Below are 6,000 nucleotides of genomic sequence, written 5' to 3'. Positions count from 1 at the left end.
ACTCACCTCAGCCTCCCAAAGCACGGGATTACAGGCTGAGCCACCGAGCCCGGCTAAATTTTTTTTTCAGATGTATCCAATTTGGGGCTTTGTCTCTCCACTGCCCTCATCCTGGTCCAGGTCATCGTCTTTGACCTGGAATATTGCAACTGTTTTTTTTTTGCTTCTTGTCTCATGTTCTTGCACTCTATTCCCATGTAGCAGAAAGTAAGATCCTGACTGTAACACAGATTATGTCAAACCTAGACTTCAAATCCTTCTGTGACTTATTGTTCTGGAATCAAAATCCATATTCCTTACCCTGGCCTGTGAGACCCTGAGTAATCTGGCCCTGCCTTTCTCTTCACCCCTGTCCTATGCTCCCTCAATTGAGTTCTTTCCTCTCTTTAAATAGCAGACTTTTCCTTGTCTCAGGCCGTTACCCATCCTGTTTCCGCTGCCTGGATAAAAGGTCATCCCCTATTTAAAATCCTAATCACAGGCCGAGCTCGGTGGCTCAGCCTGTAATCCCAGCACTTTGGGAGGCTGAGGCGAGTGGATTGTCTCAGCCCATGGGTTCGAGACCATTCCAGGCAACTTGGTGAGACTTCGTCTCACAATAAGTAATAATTTTTTTAAAAATTGGTTCTTGGTTCTTTCAGAAATCGCCACACTGTCTTCCAAAGAGGTTGTACTAGTCTGCATTACCACCAGCAGTGTAGAAGTGTTCCTTTTTCTCCGCATCCTCACCAGCATCTGTTGTTTGTTTTATTAATGATGGCCATTTATCGCAGAAACAAAGAACGAAGTTCCATATGTTCTCACTCATAAGGTGACCCTCAACAATTATAATGCTATAAGAAAGCAATTGGCAGTAGTGGAACACTGTCTGGGGAAGGGGGGGGTGGGACTAGCGTTTGAGGGAAACTGCCAGGGGAGGGAGGGAGGGACATACCTCACCAACAGGGGTACCTGCATGATCAATGTTTGTATACTTAACCCTGAATCGTACCCCACATCTTTATAATAAATAAATAAATTTTAAAAAATTAAATTTAAAAAAAGTTCACATAAAAAAATTTTAAAAATTAACCAGGTATGGTAGCGCATGCCTGTAGTTCCAGCTACTTGGAAGCCTGAGGTGGAAGGATCGCCAGAGCCTAGCTAGTTGACTTGGGGTGGCCATGAGTGTATCACTGCACTCCAGCCTGGGTGACAGAGTGAGACTTCAACTTAAAAAAATAATAATAATAAAATAAAATTCAAATTTTATTCAAATGTGAGATTCCCAGACTATTTTGAGAATGCCTGAACCTTCCTATTTTCATATTTAATAACTGTTTCTTAACTCTGGACAGACCAACCTTCTCTGCTCTTTGATGCATGACTTTCTTATCTCCTGAATGCTGTGGAGGATTTCTCTGATCTCAATAATGCTTGTATGTTCACAATCACCAGGGATTCCCATACTTGAGAATTTAATTATTATGTCACATCCTCAGTGAGATGTCTTCCCAAACTCCCTGCCATCTCTCTATAGTTCTTCATAGAAGAACCTTATAGTTCTTCATTTTAGGTTTTCTATTTCATTATAGGACTTAAAATAATTTTTAACTTATTTTGTATGTCTTTCCCTGACTAGATGCCAGGATGGGGGCATCTGTCTTGTTTTTTGTATCCCCTGTGCCTAGTACCATGCCTGGTCCTACAGAATACATATTTGTGAGAGGATGGTTAAATGCATGTGGTTACTGTGTGGTGAGACTGTCTCTGAAACAGAGCCATGTTTATTATTTGAGGATTTAACTCTACACTTGGATTTATTCCATATATAAGACAGTTTATAATACATACAATATAGAAATATAGGCTAAATCAAATGAGAAGGAAATGAGAAGAAAGATAAACAAGATAGGAGACTTAAGAAATAGACCCAGGATTAAGGCTAAGGATATGTACCAGGAAGAGTCATAGACAAGCCATGGGTGGGCCATTTGGCTCTGAGCTTTCTAGAATCCAGTGAGAAAAGATCAGTTACTCTAGTCCCTATGGTAAAAACAGAACGATGCCCAGGAGAACTACAACTATTCTTCATATTAAGACTAAAGGGAAACTTTACCCAAGGGTCATTGTAAACACACACACACAAACCCCAAAAAACCAAAAACATGTAACGTGATGAAGATCGTCCCTATGATAGACATGGCAAGTTTCACAGGACGCTTTCCTTTTTTTCTTTATTTTAAAGATGTGGGGTACAATTCAGGATTAGGTATACACGTGGTCATCATATGGAATCTTTCTTATAATGACCTTGGAGTGTATAATGACCTTGGTGCTGTCCTGCCAGCACCAGTTTTTCTTAAGGCTGATGTTTGGGGCTTCTAAGATGACATCCAGGCTACCTGTGCTGTTTGATGACAGTTGTCACTGCTGCTGTTTACACCACTGCCTGCTTCAGGATATGACCTACATGGGCAGGGAAAGGGTAGAGGCACTTTTTGGCTTTTTTTGTTTGTAGCTTCCTCTGCTTATCCTGACCAAACACTGCTGACTTTTTTTTGAGTTGGAGTCTCACTCTGTCACCTAGGCTGGAGTGCAGTGGCACACTCATGGCCACACCAGCATTGACTTGCTGGGCTCCAGCAATCCTTCCGTCTCAGCCTTCCAAGAAGCAGGAACTACAGGTGCATGCTACTACACCTGGCTATTTTTATTTATTTATTTATCGTAGAGATGAGGTCTCGCCAAGTTGCTCAGGCTGGTCTTGAACCCGTGGGTTCAGGCAATCCACTCGCTTCAGCCTCCCAAAGTGCTAGGATTACAGGCTGAGCCACAGAGCTCGGTCTGCTGCCTTTTAATGTTGCATTTATATGCTTCTGTTGAACGTCTTCAAGATCCCCCTCCTGTCCTTACAGACTTTACCATTAATTCCTTTGATTCCATCCCCAGGTCTGGTGTTTACTTTCGCCAGTATCATACTGCAGTATAGAAGGTGTGAGATTCCCAGACTATTTCGAGAATGCCCGAACCTTCCTATTTTCATATTTAATGACTGTTTCTTAACTCTGGATGGATCAACTTTCTCTGCTCTTTGATGCATGACTTTCTTATCTCCTGAATGTTGTGGAGGTTTTCTCTGATCTCAGTAATGCATGTATGTTCACAATCACCAGGGATTCCCAAGAGAAAGGAGTTGAGAGATGAAGGAAGTGACTTAGCTTTGTAGAAGAGTCCTTTAACATGAGAGCTGTTCACTTAGAGTGAGGCTGCTTGGGGGAGCAGAAATCTTCATGTTAATTCAGTAGTCCTGTGTGTGTGAGGGAAAGAGAGGGAAAAACAGAAGTGGCTGTAGGTTTTAGTTGCTGTTGCTTGGATTTCTCCAGGCACGGCTCAAAGTGCAACCAGTCACTGACCAGGCCAATCATCATTATAGGATTAACAGAATTTATTGAGCACCATGGTTAGGACACAACGCAGAAATTCCTTCTGCAGAATCAGTTCTTGTGCCACAAATTGGAAATAATGCAGATTAGAGAACAATAATGCAGATTATTGCCAACAATGTGGAATGCAAATGTGCGTTCCAGATTATTGCCAACAATCTGGAATGCACGTTTGCATTCCAGATTGTTGGCAATAAAGCTTCTGTCATTGGGTAGTGGAATTGCTCATAAGAACAAAAGTTGGTAGTGACACTTGGTTTGGGCCGTTGACTGATTGGCTTTGAGTTCTTTTCTTCCATATTCTTTTTTTTTTTTAATTTTTAAAAATTTTTTGTAGAGACAGGGTTTTGCTGTGTTGCTGACCTCAAACTCCTGAGCCCAAGTGATCCTCCGGCCTTGGCCTCCCAAAGTGCTGGGATAACAGGCATGAGCCACCACACCCGACCTCCTTCAACATTCTCTTAAATTTTATTTTCTCTATTTGCATATGTTCATAGGATACGAGTGCAGTTTTGCTCTACTGATCTATTGCATGGTGGTGAAGTCAAGATCTTCAGTGCATTGGTCACTGGAGCAGTACACGTTGGACCCACCAAGCAACCTCCCATCATTCCAACCTTAACATTCTTTCTTATGATCTTATGACCTAAGTTGCAGTTGATTTTATTTTATTTTATTTTATTTTTTTGAGTTGGAGTTTCACTATGTCACCCAGACTGGAGTGCAGTGGCACACTCCTGGCCACCGCAGCCTCGCCCTGCTGGGCTCTGGTGATATCCTTCTGCCTCAGCCTTCCAAGTAGTTGCAACTACAGGCGCACGCTACCACGCCCAGCTAATGTTTTGATTTATTGTAGAGATGAGGTCTCGCCAAGTTGCCCAGGTGGGTCTTGAACCCACGGGCTCAGGCAATCCACTCACCTCGGCCTCCCAAAGTGCTGGGATTACAGGCTGAGTCACCAAGCCCGGCCCTAGTTTATTTTAACTTTGGATATTCTATTAACTATCTCGTTTCCATCTTGTACTTTGTAAAAAGCAATGGGTTGACAAAGATAAGGATGTAAACAGGAAAAGTGCAAGTGATAATCTTGATGGAGACAGAAGGAAAGCTTTTTGAGCAAAACTCGAATGTGATTAAATGCAGGACTTGCCCAGGGATTGTTTAGGTTTTACAGCTAAAGCTATTTTTATTTATTAAATTCTTGCAGAAAGTAAGTTTTGTTGTAAATGCAACTTTATAGGCCCGAAACCTCTTTTCCCTAGGAGGGCAGTTATTTTAATAACAGTTGTTGATTACACAAGATTTCTTAGAAATGCAAATATTGTGTAATAGCAGAAGATATGGTGCTTGTTAAATTTTTTTGGACAGTGCCAAATAAGCACTTAATAACTTATTAATTTTGGTTGTGCTAAAAAATGTTCATATTGACCATATTTTAAATAATAATTGTAAGTAGCATGTCCTAAATGCTTACAGTGTCCCCAGCTCTGTCTTAAGCAATGTATATTATTTTCTTTAACCTTCTTGACAATCTCAGCAAATGAAGTTTAAGCCTCCTTTTACAGATGAGATGACTAAGGTTTAGTTTTCTCAAGCAACTTGCTTGAAGTCACATAGCTTGCAAGCAGGGAACCGTGGTGAAGCCGTGTTTCCAAGTGATGCTTTGCTCATTTCTTAGTCATTTTTCAATACAACTTCATTCTTGTATCCGTCATCTATTACAGTATACCAGATTGCCTCAGCACTTGGTGGCTCGCTCAGTTCTGTAGGCTTGCAGTTTGGGCGGGGCTCAGTGGGGAAGGTTCGGCTTTGTTCCACCTGGTGTTGGCTGGGGTGCCTCAGCCAGGGTTGGAGGAGCTAAGATGGCCTCGTTCATATGGCTGAGGCCTTGGTGCTGGCTGCCAGTGGAAGTGCCTCAGTTTTCCTCCAGATGACCTCTCCTCATGGTCCCTCATCCTTCAGAAGTCTAGGCTGGGTTTCCGTTCATGGTGGTATGAGTATACCAAGTGCAAAATAGAGGCAGTCAGAGGTAGAAGCACTTTTTTTTTTTTTAAAGACAGGGTCTCACTCTTTCACCCAGGCTGAAGTACAGTGGCACTACGTCATCATGGCTCATCAAAGCCTCGACCTCCTGGACTCAGGCAATCCTTGCTCCTTGGTGGCTGGGACTACAAGTGTGCGCCACCATGCTCAGCTAATTTTTCAATTTTGTGTAGAGACAAAGTCTTACTCTGTTGCCCGTGCTGGTTTCGAACCCAGGGACTCAAGCAATACTCTCACCTCAGCTTCCTGAAGTGCTGGGATTAACAAGCGTGAGCCACTGTGCCTGGCTAGGTAGAAGCTTTTAAAGCCTAAATTGCTGAAACCTGGAACTAGCATAGGCTATTTTCACTGAAGATTGCTGGTCAAATAAGCAAGGGATAAGGCCAGTCTAGATCAAGGAAGGGGTCGCCTGGGGCACAGGAATGGGGGGATTGTTATCTTATTGCAGACAAGCTACCGCCAGCCTTCAGTGTGGGTCTCTAAATGCCTACCCATGGACCATAATCCTTCGTGTGACTTCTCTTTTTGGGGG

The sequence above is a fragment of the Carlito syrichta genome, unplaced genomic scaffold, assembly GCF_000164805.1.
Source record: "Carlito syrichta isolate Samal-C Ts95f unplaced genomic scaffold, Tarsius_syrichta-2.0.1 Scaffold303038, whole genome shotgun sequence".
In the NCBI taxonomy this organism is placed as follows: domain Eukaryota; kingdom Metazoa; phylum Chordata; class Mammalia; order Primates; family Tarsiidae; genus Carlito; species Carlito syrichta.
The sequence above is the reverse complement of the archived record's forward strand: the minus strand, read 5'-3'. Positions refer to the sequence as shown.